The following is a 16,635-nucleotide window of genomic DNA, read 5'->3' on the forward strand; positions in this document are numbered from 1 at the left end:
TCCATTTCCTCAGTTCTGCTTTAATTTCCTGTTTCAGGATTTTAAAGTTTTCATGAAAAAGGTCCTTTACATTCTAATATAAGGTAATTCCTAGGTACTTTATTTTCTTTGAGGCTATTGCAAAAGTACTTGCTGTCCTGATTTTTGCCTTATTCCTCTCACTGTTGGCATAAAGGAAGGCAGTTGATTTTTGAGGGTTAATTTTATACCCTGGTACCCTTCCAAAGTTTTGAATCAGCTCAAGGAGCTTGGGAGTAGAGTCTATAGGATTCTTTAAATACAGAATCATGTCATGTGCAAAGAGGGATAGTTTTATTTCTTCTTTCCCTACTTGGATCCCCTTTATGCTTGCTTCTTGCCTTATTGCACTGGCTAGGAATTCTAGTACTATGTTAAAGAGTAGTGGAGAGAGTGGGCATCCTTGTCTCATTCATGATTTTAGAGGGATGGGCTTTAGATTTTCACCATTAAGTGTAATACTAGCAGTGGGTTTCTCATACACAGCCTTTATTACATTGAGGAGTGTTCCATGGATTCCTAGTTTCTCCGGAGCTTTTAACAGAAAGGGGTGTTGGACCTTGTCAAATGCATTTTCTGTATCTATTGAGGCAATCATGTGTTTTTTGTCCCTGCTCCTGTTGATGTGTTGAATTATATTAATTGATTTGCATACGTTGAACCAGCTCTGCCTCCCTGTGATGAAACCTGTTTGATCATAGTGTATAATTTTTTTGATGAGTTGTTTTAGATGGCTGGCCAGTATTTTGTTGAGGAGTTTTGCATCGATGTTCATCAAAGAAATAGGTCTATAGTTCTCTTTCTTTGATGAATGTCTGTCTGGTTTGGGGATGAGTGTTATACTGGCTTCATAGAATGAGTTTGGTAAAGACCTTTCATTTTCAATTTCTTTGAAGAGCTTGAGGAGTATTGGTGTGAGCTCTGCTTTGAAGACCTTATAGAATTCAGCTGTGAATCCATCTGACCCTGGTCTTTTCTTAGTTGGAAGATCTCTTATTGCCATTTCTATTTCAGTGCCTGCAATAAGCTTATTTAGTTGGGTTAGTTCTTCTTGGTTCAGTGTGAGTATGTTAATATTGGCTAGGAATGCATCCATTTCTTCTAGATTCTCAAATTGGTTGGTGTAAAGGTTTGAGAAATATTCCCTCATAATGTTCTGGATCTTGGTAATTTCTGTCATGATATTACCATTTTCATGTGTGATTTTGTTCATTTCGGTATGCTCTCTTCTTTTTTTGGTAAGATTTGCTAATGGTTAGTCAATTTTTTTAATTCTTTCAAAGAACCAACTTCTTGGTTTGTTGATTCTTTCCATAGTTTTGTTGAATTCCAATTCATTTTATTCTGCTTTGATTTTAATAATTTGCTTCCTTCTAGTGGGATTAGGGTTGGTTTGTTGCTCTTTTTCCAGGAGCTTAACGTGACACATTAAATTGTTGGTTTGTGATTTTTTCCAATTTTTTATTGTAGGCACTCAGAGCTATAAATTTTCCTCTGAGTAGTGCCTTTGCCGTGTCCCAAAGGAGCTGGTATTTTGTGTCCTCCTTTTTTGTTGAATTTCATAAACTGTTAGATTTCTGTTCTGATCTCTTCGATGACCCATGATTTACAGGCTTCTCGTTGGTGGAGTTGTGTGTTCAGTTCCAATTTGATGCCCTTTTGTTCTGAGAGAGTGCAGGGAATAATTTCAGCATTTCTGAGTCTGTCCAGGTTTGTTTTATGGCCTAAGATGTGGTCTATTTTGGAAAATATTCCATGTGCTGCTGAGAAAAATGTTTATTGTGTTGTTGCTGGGTGGAATAATCTGCAGATGTCTGTTGGATCTAGTTGGTCTGTATATTTGTTCAATTCTAAGGTTTCTCTGTTGAGTTTTTGCCTTGTTGATCTGTCCAAATGTGAGAGTGTTGTGTGAAAATCACCAACAATCACTGTGTTTCGATCTATGTATGGTTTCAGTGTAAGTAAAGTTTGCTTGATGAAGTTCGGAGCTCCGGGATTGGGTGTGTAAATATTTAGGATCGTTATGTCTTCCTGGAGGAAAGATCCCTTTAGTAGTATGTAGTAACCTTCTTGGTCTTTTCTCACTAATTTTAGTTTGAAGTCTATTTTATCTGATAGGAGGATGGCAACTCCAGCCTGTTTATGGGGGCCGTTAGCATGATAGAGCTTATTCCAACCTTTCATTTTCAAAAGATGATTGTTTTTTTGGGTAAATGTGTCTTTTGAAGGCAGCAGAACGATGGATCTCTTTTTTGATCCAACTAGATAATCTATGCCATTTAATTGGAGAGTTAAGCCCATTGATATTGAGTGTCAGGATTGAGAAATATTTATTAGTTCCTGACATTTTTACAAGCTTTCATTAAGGCCTGTTTCTTGATAGTTTTTTGGTACTTAGATGTTATGAGTTTTAGGTGCCATGTATTTCTGTGTATTACATTTGTGTTGTTTTCCATGTGTAGAACATCTTTGAGGATTTTCTGTAATGTTGGTTTTGTTGCTACATAATGTTGAAGCTTTTCCTTGGAATGGAATGTTTTTATTGTTCCTTCAGTTATGAATGGGAGCTTAGCAGGGTATAGTATTCTTGTTTGTAGTTATTTGACTTCAGGGCATGGTTTATATCGTTCCAATCTATTCTTGCTTGCATGGTCTCTGCTGAGAAATCTGGGGATATTCTGATTGGTTTACCTTTATAGGTGATTATTCTCTTCTCCCTGGCTGCTTTTAGGATCCTATCTTTGGCCTCTATTGATCCAGTTCGGAATATAATGTGTCGGTGGGGTATCCTTTTCTGGTCAGGTCTGTTTGGGTTTCTAAAAGCTTCTTGTATCATCATGGGCCTACCCTTCTGGATATTTGGGAAGTTCTCTGAGATGATTCCCTGAACTATATTTCCAATACCATTGACCTCTTTCTCTAGACCCTCCTCTATACCAATTAGCTTTAAATTAGTCTTCCTAATTGTACCTTGGTCCTCCTGTAGCGTTTTCTCATATTTCCTATGTTCTGTTCTTTCTCTATAACAACTAAATTGTCTTCAACCCTGGAAATTCTCTCTTCTGCATTGTTTAACCTGCTATCAAAGCTATCTTCTTTATTCTTCATCTCCCTTGCTTCTAATTGCTCATTTTTGATGCCTTGTATCTCTTCTTTTAGATCATGTATGGATTTCTTTAGCTCCTTGATTTCCATTTGAGTGGTTAGCATAGCAGCTTTATTCTCTTTGGACAGCTATTGGAGTTCGGTCAGCTTTTTGTTTTGTATTCTATGAATTCGTCCATTTTTCTTTGAAAAACCTTTATTATGACCTCCTTTATGGCTTCCCCTGTTTCACATATCACCTTGTTAATGGTTTCCTCTTGTTTAGCTGTGGTTTCCTCCCTTATCTCTTTCTGTATGTTTTCACATTTTTCCTTGATGATGTTTATCAATTGCATTTGTATTGCACTTGGAAGGCTCTCGTCTAGATTTGCCACTGACTACTCCATTGCCTGTTTATGTTGGGTGGGAGATGCTATTCCTTGATTTGACAATTTTCCTGAGCTTCTTGTTCTGCCAATTTGAAGATGGGAGCAAGTTTAATACTAAACAAGTATATAATTTTTCAGATATAACCAACCTAGACCTTTTTAGTTTCTGACAATAGGTATTAGCTCTTTTAGATTGGTAACCCTCTCTCTTTCTTTTTGTACACTTACATACAAATCTAATACAACCACTGTTGACCAATTTATGACCAAAACAATAAGCCCCTTAGTACAATATCTATTTTATTTAAGTTCCTTTGTACTTAGAGTGTAATTGAACACCTAGATACAAAGCATTGCTCAACAACCTTCAAATGTAGATCCATGCATTATAAGAGTTGAAGGATGAGCAGAGCACCAAAGATAGAAAAATAATAGGAAAGACAACAAAGGAGGTAGGAAAAGAATAACACAGGAGTGTAAGAATATTATAGTAATGCAGAAAGGGTATTGTGTAAGGATAACTGACATAAGGTGATAGAGAGGTAGAGCATTTGTGTAGAAAGTTTAGATGAAGGTACATAAAACTTATGAAAATAAGAAGAGTAATAGGAAGAATATATAGAGAAGAGAGAAGTTGATATAGGAGATTTCAGTGATAACAATTTAGGAAAAAAAAGATAAAAAGAAACAAAACAGCAACAAAATAAAAGAAAACAGAACACACACACACACAAAACAAAAACTAAAACAAAAAATAAAAAAAAGAAAAGGTGTGGGGAGAGTCCTCACTGTTCTGAGTTCTTACCCAATTGATACTAGGATTGAGAACGTGGAGTTTAAAAGCAGGTGACTGTATCAATATGTATATCGTTTTTATTCAAACTCTACCCAGAGCTGTCACTGTGTTTCTAGGAACGACCATAGTGACATAGGAAAAATAAATGAATAAAAATTTTTAAAAATCAACTTAAATAATAATTAAAATATTATATAAAGGAAAAGGAGAAATATATCAATGATTTCAAAAATCATGATTATGAAATATTATGATTTTGATTATGAAATATTAATATTAAAACCAAGAGATTAAAAAAGCAGGGACTGAGTTAAAAATAATATAATTTGAAATATGTAAGTACTTAATGAAGAACAGCTGCTGCTAATTTTGGTGACTGATTCTGTGAATGAACAGATCCACAATGAAAAAAAAGAAAAGAAAAAGGAATGGAGACAAAGATTCTGCTTACAGACTTGGGATCTTTGAGACTGTCCACCCAGGTCAATTTACTGGCAGGGCAATGAGCTTTATGTGTCCTGCAGGGGAAATTTGAGTGTTTTAGGAAGCTTCAATATTAATGGAGGTGTATTCTATATGGAGTCAGTGGTGAGCTTCAGAACTCTCTCTGACATAGCCTGCAATCACTATTTTTTGTCAGTTCATGTGAGAGTAACTTGGGGGGGGGTAGGAGCAGCATCTGCTTTGCTCCCAACAGCGTGAAGAACCAATTGCCTGGCAAAGCTGCCACTGTTCAGATACCTTTGCCCTTTTGAGGAATTGGACTGTTGACACCACTTATCAGGCTCCAGATATCTGCTAGTTGGTCTAGCAGGGTCTTTGCCAGTAGCCAAGAGGGCACTTCTCTCAAATGGTGGGGAAGGGCTTATTTTCACAATTAAGTTCTCTGAGGAGTGAGAGGTTTTTTTTTGCCTGTCATGGGCTTAAGCTCAGGGCCTGAGGACAGTCCCTGGATTTTTCTCAAGGCTAGAACCACTTCTGGCTTTTTCTAAGTATGTGGTACCAAGGAATCGAACCCTGGTCTTTGTGCATGCTAGGCAAGCTCTCTACCACTAGGCCAAACTCCCAGCCCAAGTGAGAATGTTTTAATGAGGCACTCACACTTCCTCCTGGTTGTCTGCCTCTGTCTGTATCTGGCAGGTTGAAGATTTCTGCTTGTAGTCATCTGGTCTGTGCTGCAGGTAAGTGAGGCTCAGACTCTGGTGGCTTTGTCTTAGTGTAGTATCTCTGGGCAGCGGCAGCCGGTACCACTGGTGTATTCCACACTGATGTTGACAGTGCTGCCGCCATGCCCACCACCACTGCTGGTGCTGGTGTAGGCTCAAAACTGTCTTCGTAAGCAGGCTGCCTAGCTTTTTGCTCTCTGACTAAGATCTCTGTGCTACTACAGCTTACTTGGTCTTGTTCTTTAGATATAAACTTTCTGCTACAATGCTAAAACTGGTATCTTGGTGAGATCTGAGAAAGTCTTACCCTGAACTTTGGCCATATTCCCAGAATCTCTCCTATATAACTTCTTATTCATGAACCATCCGATTTTCATTCTCTTTAGCTTACCTTTGGACCATTTGATCATGCGCTGAGTGACCATACCAAGTTTCCTGCTCTCTATCAGATGGCCCCAAAAGACACATCAATACCCATTGCCATGGTCTCCTTATTGCTTCACTTCAGATGGAACTGGGTGGGTCTGTTTACCTTAGAAGATGAGAAAGGTTTGTGGATTCTTCCTGAATTGAAAGAAGAAATGGCAAAGAACAGAGTTTGTGTAGCCTTTGAGCTAGTAATCCCAAACCATGCTGTGTCATATATCTTCAAAATGATGGCTCATTACAACTATATAAATAAATCTTCGGCAAATGTTCTCATCATATATGGTGATAATGAATCCCTACTATATTTAATGATGTGTGTTGAGCAATTTTTAGTAAAAGGAAAAGTTTGTATCATGAATTCACAATGGGATTTAACCATCAGAAGGAGATATTTCATTCTAGGTTCATTTCATGTACCTTTCATTTTTTCACACCATCACCCATATATTTCTGAATTCACGCATTTTGTCAAGGCAGTTAACCCTTCCAAATACCCAGAAGACTTTTTTCTTGCTAGGTTATGGTTTCTTTCTTTTAATTGCTCAGATTTAGATTCTGACTGCGTAACATGGGAAACTTGTCCTCAAGATGCCTCCTTGGATTGGTTGCCTGGTAATATTTTTGACATTACTATGTCTGGACAGAGTTACAGTATATACAATGCTGTGTATGCTGTTGTTCAGGCTCTCCATGAGATGCTTCTTCATCAAGCAGAAGTACAAACAATGATAAACAGAAAAGGAACAGTGCCTTCTCCTGCACAGGTATGGCTTTCTGTCTTGGATGGCACACACCATGTAGGCAGTCACATCGTAGAGGGCTTTTTTATTATATGAAATTAAATATTTCAGATATTTTCCCAGAACTCAAAATATATAGTTTCTAAAATGTCTTTGAAGAACATTAGACTTGTGTTCATGTGCTCTTAAGGAATAGTAGGCCAGTAACAAAGATAAAATATATTCCATGTTTCTATACATTCTTTTAGTTATAAATAACCTCGACATGCTCATAACTCAAGTTTTGAAACTATAAATTCACCTTTGCTCATTGAGTTTCTTTAATAATAGTGAAAGGAAGGTGACCTACTAAACAGAATTATCCATAATTTTCAAAAGTGTTCTAGTTTTGGTCTGCTTTGAAAATTAAAATTTACCAAGTTCAAACTACAAACATTCATAAAAGTAGATATTATGAAAAACTGTAGCTAGGCAACTGAGAATTATCACATTCGTGACTATTTTCATGGAATTAATTTCTTTTGTAAGGAAGCTTTCTACTTCTTTTCAGAGTGACAGGGATTGCAAAAGATTATTTTTATTCCTCCATAGATTTTATTCTTGGATAGTTCATTAGTTTTCTCAACTATTCTTGAATTCAGAATCAGAAATTAAAGGCAGTCAAGAGCTTTCCTTCATTCAGGTTTTTAGTCATAATTCTGGAATGTACTCTACCATAAGTTGATGTATGTTTTTTTTAGTTGCACACTGTTCTGAAGAACATTCAGTTTCACAATCCTGCTGGAGATAAAGTGATTTTGCACGAGAAAAAGAAAGTGGAGGCACAGTATGACATTTTGAACATTTGGAATTTTCCAGAAGGTCTTCAACTTGAAGTGAATGTAGGAAAGTTTTCTTTACATAATGTACATGGTCATCAACTGTCTTTATATGAAGATATGGTAGAGTGGGCCATAGGAACTATAGAGGTAAGTTGAATCTAATGGTAACAATTTTAAGGAATTAAGTATGTAATTTTACTTTTAATATTTAAACCTGATTGGATTCTGGCAACTTACTCCTCTAATATTTAGTTGTCTGATTTCTGAATAACACTTGTATGCAGTCTGTACCAAGTGCTATCATTATGTTTCTAGGAATGACATCAATGACAGAAGGAAAGTAGGAGAAAAAAAAGAAAATGATCATAACATTTAAAAAAAGTGGAGGTAAAATGGCAAAAAATAAGAACACAAAAATGCAAATGAAAAAGGGTAGAAAAAAGAAAAGAAAAAAGAAAGAAAAAGAAAAAAAGTGTATTCTTCAGTTTTTTTTTTGGGGGGGGGACTCAGATAGGAAAGTTGTGTCTCCACGAAATTCGGGATCCAAACCCATCAAAAAGTATTTTTCTCTTGCAGTTTGCTTTGCAGTTTTTCTAATCAGTTTGCTTGATTACACAGAAAAAAAAATTTAAAAACCGGTGGAGCCAGGAGCAGTTTTGTTTAGTAGGACTGTGGCCCCGCCCAGGGGAATCAACTTCTTCTAGTTCCAGGGGCAAATGTCCTTCTAAGCTGCCTCTGGGAAATCTTTGCCCCTTTGAATGACGGCGCTGCTAGCATCACTTCTCAGGGTGCAGTTGGTTTAGCCGGGTCTTTGCCAGCAGTCAAGATGGCACTGCTTTCGGCTGGTGGGGGAGGGGATTCCTTCCCAATGCCTTTCTGTGAGCAGAAGAAGAAACTTCTCCATGGAGTACTCACAAATTACTGGATTTTCTGGTTCTGTGAAGCTGGCAGGACTGCAGCATGACTGGGTGACGGCTCTTGGTTCACACAGGCTCTATTTGGCTCTGTCTGGAGCCAACAGGTCTGCACATCAGAGAAGCACTGTCTGCTCAGGTTCAGGACCTAGGCTTTGTCTCCACCATGGCTCTGAGTAACTGGCGCTGCTCCACGATGTCTTCTTGCGTGGGTTTTCTGCCTTCTTCCTCGCTGACTGAGATCTCTGTGGTGCTTAAAGCTTACTTAGGATCCATCTTTGGGTATGAGCTTTCCCCTACAATGCTAGAACTGGTATCTCGGAGAGATCTCAGAAAGACTCACATTGAACCGCCGCCATCTTACACTGATCTCAACAGCATACATTTATATCTTCAAAGATTATTCATTCTCCTTGCACCTAATCATGTTTCAGATGAGGTGGAGTAAAATATAATAATGAAATGTACTCAAGGAAGTTTCATAAGGCCTATCACTAGGACTACTTTCTAACTTTCCAAAGGTCTCGCATTTCTCATCAAATCAACAGGCTAGACAGAGATCAAAGCTATTGGAATATCTGACAGTAGTCATTTAACTGACTATGTGCATAGAATTAATATACTTTATAATAATATTATTTATTTTTCCATATATTTTTATTGTAATTAACAGAAGGGGCATGTTATATTCACCAGATAGAAGGTGCATTGCTTCACAAACATTGATAACCTTTCCCATGTCTTGGTCCCCATTTCCCTCCTCCCACCCCTGCCCCTCAACTTGTTTTCCCCCCTTCCCTATCCGATTTCAAATAACCAAATTCGCATATATACAATATGTCAGAAAACAAGATAAAATATTGTAAAAATATGAGATAACCAAGAGACAGCAAGAGAAGAGAGATAACATAGTACATTAAGAACAACAATCACGCGTTGTATATTTAGCGTCATACTATATGCCCTTATTTATATAGGTTTTGTTCTATTATAAATCTCTGCTAGGAGAGCCCAAGATTTCTACTGATTATGACAAATGAGGAAAACCATTGAGCCTATGTTCCTTTGAGTCTGACTAACTTCACTTAATATGATCTTTTCAAAGTCTTTTCATTTCCTTACAAATGGGGCCATTTCGATGTTTTTGATAGCAGCATAAAATTCCATTGTGTCTAAATACTACATCTTGTTGATCCATTCATCAACTGAGGTGCATCTCGGTTGGTTCCATATCTTTGCTCCAATGAACATCGTTGTGTTAATGGGTATAGTATGCCCTTGTTTCTGGACAGTTGGGTAAATGCCAAGTAATGGATTGCTGGGTCATAGGGAAGCTCAATGTTTAGACTTTAGAGGAACTACCATATTGGTTTCCATAGTGATTGAATGAGTTTGCACTCCCATCAACAGTGTAGTATTGATCCCTCCTGGCCACATCCTCACCAGCATCACTTGGTATTAGATTTCTTGATCCTGGCCATTCTAACTGGAGTGAGGTGGAATCTTAGAGTTGTTTTGAGTTGCATATCATTTATGGTCAGAAATGTCCAACATTTCTTCATGTTTCTATAGGACATTCTTATTTCTTCTTCAGAGAAGACTCTCTTTAAGTCTTTGGCCCATCTTTTAATGGGATGGTTGTTTCCTTGGAGATTAGTTTTGGAGTGATTCAATTTTTTGAGATGTTGATATATTTCAGATATGAGACCTTTGTCCATTGTATGGTTTGTGAAGATCTTCTCCCACTCTGTAGGCTTTCTAGTGAATTGCTAGCTATGTCCTTTGCCACACAGAAGCTCTGCAGTTTAATGCAGTCCCACTTATCCAGACTTTCTCTGAATTGTTGTGTTTCTTGGCCCTTATTAAGAAATTTTGAACCTTGCCAAGGAAATCTCGTGTATCTCCTATTACTTCTTTTGAAGTTTTCAGTGTATCTGCTTTTACCTAGAGGTTTTTGATCCATTTGTAGTTAATCCTGGTGCCATGTGACAAAGAAGGATCCAACTTTAGTTTTCTGCAGGTGCTTAACTGTTCTGCCAGCACCACTTGTTCAAGAGGCTGTATGTTCTTTATTTTTTTGGCCAGTCCTAGGGCTTACAGTCAGGGGCTGAGCACTGTCCTTGGGCTTTCTCAAGGGTACAGCTCTACCGCTTGTGCCACATCATCACCTCCTGATTTTTTATGTATGTTGTACCAGGGAATTGAACTCAGTCTTGCTAGGCAAGAAGTCTTACTACCAGGACAAACTCCCGACCCTAATAATCATATTATTTAAAACAATGGTTTTGGGCATTTTAGGTGAAATTCTGAACAGCTACTGACACATAACTGATTTTTCTCAGCCTCCTCACTCTTTCTGTAGTAAGAGTTGTGATACTGGATTCAGGAAATCCCCTCAGGAGGGAATGCCTGCCTGTTGCTTTGATTGCACACCCTGTTCAGAGAATGAGATTGCTAATGGTACAGGTAAGTTCATGACTTAGCTAGAAATTTATACTCTCTCCTAGTGTTCCCAAATTCATACAACGCAATAACTATGTATTAGGATTGCACCCTTAAATATTCCTTCCTTCAATTATTAGTCTAATTGTGGCAATGGACTTCAGGCATCCTATTTATATTGGATTTAAAGATACCAGGGAGTGAAAACTTTACTATGTATAATTTTGCATTAGGGATTTGAGCAGGACACAGAAGACTGATTATTACTATGACAGCATGAATAGGTACAGAGTGTTTTTGATATTAGAAATGGGAATAAATAATACATCTATGTTTCATGGTCACTGTGGGTAAAAATACTTCAGTCACACTAGCACAACAATGTTCATTGCAGCACTATTCACCATAGCAAAGATATGGAACCAACCTAGATGTCCCTCAGTTGATGAGTGGATCAACAAGATGTGGTATTTGTACACAATGGAATTCTATGCTGCTGTCAGAAAGAATGACATCGCCCCATTTGTTAGGAAATGGAAAGACTTAGAAAAAATCATATTAAGTGAAGTAAGCCAGACTCAAAGGAACTTAGGCTCAATGGTTTCCCTCATTCGTCATAATCAGTAGAAACCTTGGGCTCTACTAGCATAGATTTGCAATAGAGCAAAATCTTGATACATAAGGACATATAATGTGAAGCTAATTGAAAGGACCTCCAGGATAGTGAAACAAAAGCCATATAATGAATGATTGTTGTCCTTAATGTACTATGTTGTCTCTCATCTCCTTTGCTGTCCCTTGGTTATCTCATATTGGTATAGTATCTCACTTTGTTATCTGATATATTGAATTTATTTGTATTTGGTTATTTGAAATTTGATAGGGAAGGGGGGAAAACCAAGACGGGTGGGGGGTGTGGGGGCGGAGGGAAACGGGTACCAAGACATGTGAAAGGGTATCAATGTATGTGAAATAATGCACCTTCTATCTGGCAAATATCATGTAACCCTTTTACTAATTACAATAAAAAAGTGAGAATTTGGAAATACATGTAGAATCATGAACAAATAAAAAAAATACAGAGCATGGCCAGAAATATTGGGTAATATTCATTTGTCTGCTTTTCACATGGTAGCACCATCCTTATGTAATGATTTTCTAATCTCCATTTAAGTACTGAGAAGAGACTAATGGCTTTTGTTCTTCCTCATCAGATACGGAGCAGTGTGTGAAGTGCCCAGTTCATCAGTATGCTAACACAGAGAGAAACCAATGTCTCCTGAAATCTGCAAGTTTCCTGGCTTATAGAGAGCCTTTAGGAATGGTGTTGTCCTGCATGGCTCTTTCTTTATCCACACTCACAGTAGTTGTTCTTGGAGTTTTTGTGAAACATCACAACACCCCCATTGTCAAGGCAAATAATCAGGCTCTTAGCTACATCCTGCTCATCTCCCTCATCTTCTGTTTTCTCTGTTCTTTGTTCTTTATTGGCCATCCCAACGAAGTTACATGCATTCTTCAGCAAACCACATTTGGAGTTGCATTCACTGTAGCTGTTTCTTCTGTCTTGGCCAAAACTATAACTGTGGTGTTGGCCTTCAAGGTCATTTCTCCAGGAAGATGGATGAGGTGGCTGCTGGTATCAGGAGCGCCAAACTTCATCATTCCCATTTGCACTCTGATCCAGGTGACTCTCTGTGTATTATGACTAGGCACTTTTCCTCCCTTCATTGACATAGATACACATTCTGAACATGGCCACATCATCATTCTATGTAACAAAGGCTCCCTCATTGCTTTCTACTGTGTCTTGGGATACCTGGTTTTCCTAGCCTTGGCCAGTTTTATTATGGCTTTCCTGGCTAGAAACCTCCCTGAAACCTTCAATGAAGCCAAATTCCTGACCTTCAGCATGCTGGTGTTCTGCAGTGTCTGGATCACTTTCCTGCCTGTCTATCATAGTGCTAAGGGGAAGTTCATGGTGGTTATAGAGGTCTTCTCCATCTTGGCCTCCAGTGCAGGGCTCCTAGGGTGCATCTTTGCCCCCAAGTGCTACGTCATCTTCTTAAGGAAAGATAGAATTTTTCTGCATGGTTTCCGGGACAAAACACTTACTGGGAGAAATAAATCCTCTTAAAGAAACTTAGCCAGGCACCTGTGGCTCATGCCTGCAATCCTTCCTAATTAGGAGGCTGAATCTGAGGATCACTGTTCAAAGCTAGTCCCGGCACAAATGTCCTTGAAACTATTATCTCCAATTAACCACCAGAAAATCAGAACTGGCACTGTGGCTCAAGTGGGAGCGTGGCAACCTTGAGCTGAAGAGCTCATGGATAGCACCAATGCCAAGAGTTCAAGCCCCATGACAGACAAAAAAGAAGAAATTTATGTTTGATGAAAATATAGAGGGACTACCCTAAATATATATATATATATATGTATATATATATATACACACATACTCCTTTTTGCCATCTGATATTAGTTTATATTGTTGGAATCACTTCAGTGAAAATAAGTGACCCTAATTTCTCTATTATGTCACTACATGACTCCCTGATCACAGACTTCTGAGTAGATGTGATCATGGATATTTTTCTATTTATTTTTTTTAACCACTGAGCTCTTCAGCTCAAGGATAGCACTCAACCACAATGGACCACAGCACCACTTCCAGTTGGTGGTTAATTTGACATAAGAATCTCACAGACTTTCCTGCCCAGGCTGGTGTTGAACTGCAATCCTTAGATTTTGGCCTCCTGAGTAGCAAGGATTACATGCGTGAGCCACTGGTGTCCTTTGTCATATTCCTTAATCTTCTTTTGTGGAACAATCAACCCCCATTCTTTCCATTTCCATTACATGTCACTTTTGCTTTTATGCTTTCTTTTCCCTCTCACTCTCTGCTTTTTCTATATGGCTTCAAAATTTCAAGACTGGATTTCTCACCATACAAAAATACACTTATTTTTTTTGCCAGTTGTGAGCTTTAGCTCAGGGCCTGAGCACTGTCCTTGGACTTTCTCAAGGTTAGAGCTCTACCACTTGAGCGTCAGCACCATTTCTGGCTTTTTTATATGTATGTGGTACCGAGGAATCGAACCCGGGTCTTTGTGCATGCTAGGCAAACACTCTACCACTAGGCCAAACTCCTGGCCCTACACTTAAATTTTATATCAGAATGTATTGGATTTATAGACTATTGGCTGAGGGAAGTTTAGATTCATAATAGTTTGCTTTTCAATGGCTGGATATAATTTTCAACTTATTTTTGTTTATTCACTTTAAATATTATACATTCAAATTATACATATTATGTATGCATATGTATCTTTTCTTTTTATGTTATCAATTTAATGTGATATTTGTCAATAACAAGAAAATGTTACATTCACAATATTGTGATTTTTATAAGAAATGCATTCTTCATTATGAAACAGACTGAATTATTGGGTTTCAGTACATGTTCAAAAATAAGATTAATTATATAAAGCAAATTGTCACATAAAAGTAGACCTTTCTGTTCTCTCTTATTGTTCTTTGCACTTGGTACAGACCATTGTGTTTCTACTATGTGAGTGTTACATATTGGCAATGGACTTCTATTGGTTTAATTTTGAATTAGAAATATAAAATATAGTGACAACAAAACCACATTGTGTTCATGATCCTTTTGAAAGGCACACTATTTAATATATATTTCCAAATCATCTATATTTTTATCAAGAGATGTTCAGTTTATAATGAACATCATATTCTAACTTTCTTCTTGGTTTTAATGATTAAATCAATGCTGTTTGATTCTAATTGTTCAGTGAAACCCTGATTTCCTATTAAGTAGCAAGCAATTAATACTTGTTACAACATTGTAGTTCCACACTACTATGCAGAAGTGCATTTTGGCCATCAGGAAGAAGTACAAATTATCAAATGTCAGTAATAAAAAAGAGAAAAGAGATAGTCCTTAAAGCATTCTGCCACTATTGTGCAAATATTATAGACAATTGTAGAGGGCATGTTCTGATGTTGACATTGGTGAAAAGTAGGGTATAAAAGATGACATTTAAATGAAGGGTCATGAGATAAATAGGACTCCCAAATGGGAATCAAGTATCTCAGGGATATATGTATTAAATATATAATATATATTAATATTAACTGACAGGAGCAGCAGTCTAGGTGGTATGAGTCCACTCACAATTCAAAAGTATGATGTTCCCAAACTTTTTATAATCTTATCTTTAAATGAGTCAAAAAATCAGAGTCATGCTTGGTGAACTGTAACCCCTCCATACATTACCCTGACAATAAAATACAATTGAAAAACGAAAGTCGTACTGAAACTCTGTTACCATTGTAATATCGTATACTTTTAACTTATACTTCCTCCTGGAAGGATTCTCATGCATACATGTATACACACACACACACACACACACACACACACACACACACACACACACACACAGGCACACGAAAAGAAAATAAACTTCAACAACTCTTTTAGATCAAATACAATCCATAGTATCTATACTGTTAAAAATAATAACAACATTCAGCCAGGAATTATAGCAGACATCTGTAATACTAGCTTCTCATGAGGCTGAGATCTGAGGATGATGTTTAAAAGTTAGCCTTGAATGGAAATCCATGAAACAGTTATTGCCAATTAATCATCAGAGAACCAGTAGTGAAGCTCTGGCCCAAAGTGTTAAGAGTTCTAACTTTGAGCAAAAGAGAACCCAAGGATGCCCCATCACTGACCTAGATAAAAAGCTCAGAGAAGCAGTAAAGTTCTTCAGCTGAAATCCCTAAAAACAAAGACAGGAAAATCAAATGTGCCTTAATGAACTGTTGAAGCAGAGAGAACACAAATTTCAAATCATTACAGTAGGTTTCTGTGGTACTTTTAGCATATTCTACACACTACAAAATCCATAACAAAGTGTTTCACTGCAGGAAGTTGCAATGCCTACAGAATTCCTGATATTGATGCTTGTGGATCATAATGTTACTTTCTTGGTACTAATCTGATGCCAAGGAAAAACCCTGTAAAGATAAATGCTTATTTATCGGGTTGCTAAGCAAATGTGTGTTATCTCATTGTTTACTTCTCATTCAGTTTTCAAAGAAGAATATGTCAAAGTATTTCTTGTAAGATCAGTAACAACTATCCCATATTTCTGAACAGGGTTTCCAGGAAATTTAAGTGGGACACATAGTTTTTAAGAGATCTTGCACCTATCTGTAAAAATCTGCTGGTCAAATGAGGAATTCACACACACACACACACACACACACACACACACACACACACACACACACACCACATATTCACACAAACCAGTAAATGTGAAACACATTCTGAGTGATCAAAATGGGAGGGCTAATCTTTCACATCCCAATTAAAATTCATGTAATAAGGCTGACATCACTATTCTTTCTGTTAATGTCTTGATTAAAAATAATGAAAAACAAAGCTCGTTTTCCAATTAAAACAAACAATACTCTTTAAAACAAGAAACTTAAGGAGTCAAGTGAATTCAATTTAAGCATGAGACTTACAATCTGGAAATAAATACTACATTCTGACATTTCTCTAAAAAAACCATCATAGGCAATAATTTGGTCATTCTTAATCTGATTTGTGTGACATCTGAAATATTGAATTTCAACTGTTTTACCTCAAATCTTCTCCCTTTATTTTGAATGAAAGAGAGGGGTGTACTTAGTCACCTTAGTCCAATGTGATAGCCTTACTCTCCTGAAAGAAGAACTGTATCACTGATTTCTTAGAAGAGAGATATGAAAAAGCTTTGTAAAACTGGTAGGATAA

General features: G+C 37.3%; 1 pseudogene; it reads left to right on the plus strand.

Annotated features, from left to right (window-relative positions):
• The window catches only part of LOC150042538 (vomeronasal type-2 receptor 116-like), a 41,956-nt pseudogene extending 29,020 nt beyond the window's left edge, over positions 1 to 12,936 (plus strand).
• The last annotated feature ends 3,699 nt before the right edge of the window (positions 12,937 to 16,635 follow it).

This window comes from Megascapheus bottae, chromosome 35 (genome assembly GCF_031878675.1).
Source record: "Megascapheus bottae isolate mThoBot1 chromosome 35, mThoBot2.hap1, whole genome shotgun sequence".
Classification (NCBI taxonomy): domain Eukaryota; kingdom Metazoa; phylum Chordata; class Mammalia; order Rodentia; family Geomyidae; genus Megascapheus; species Megascapheus bottae.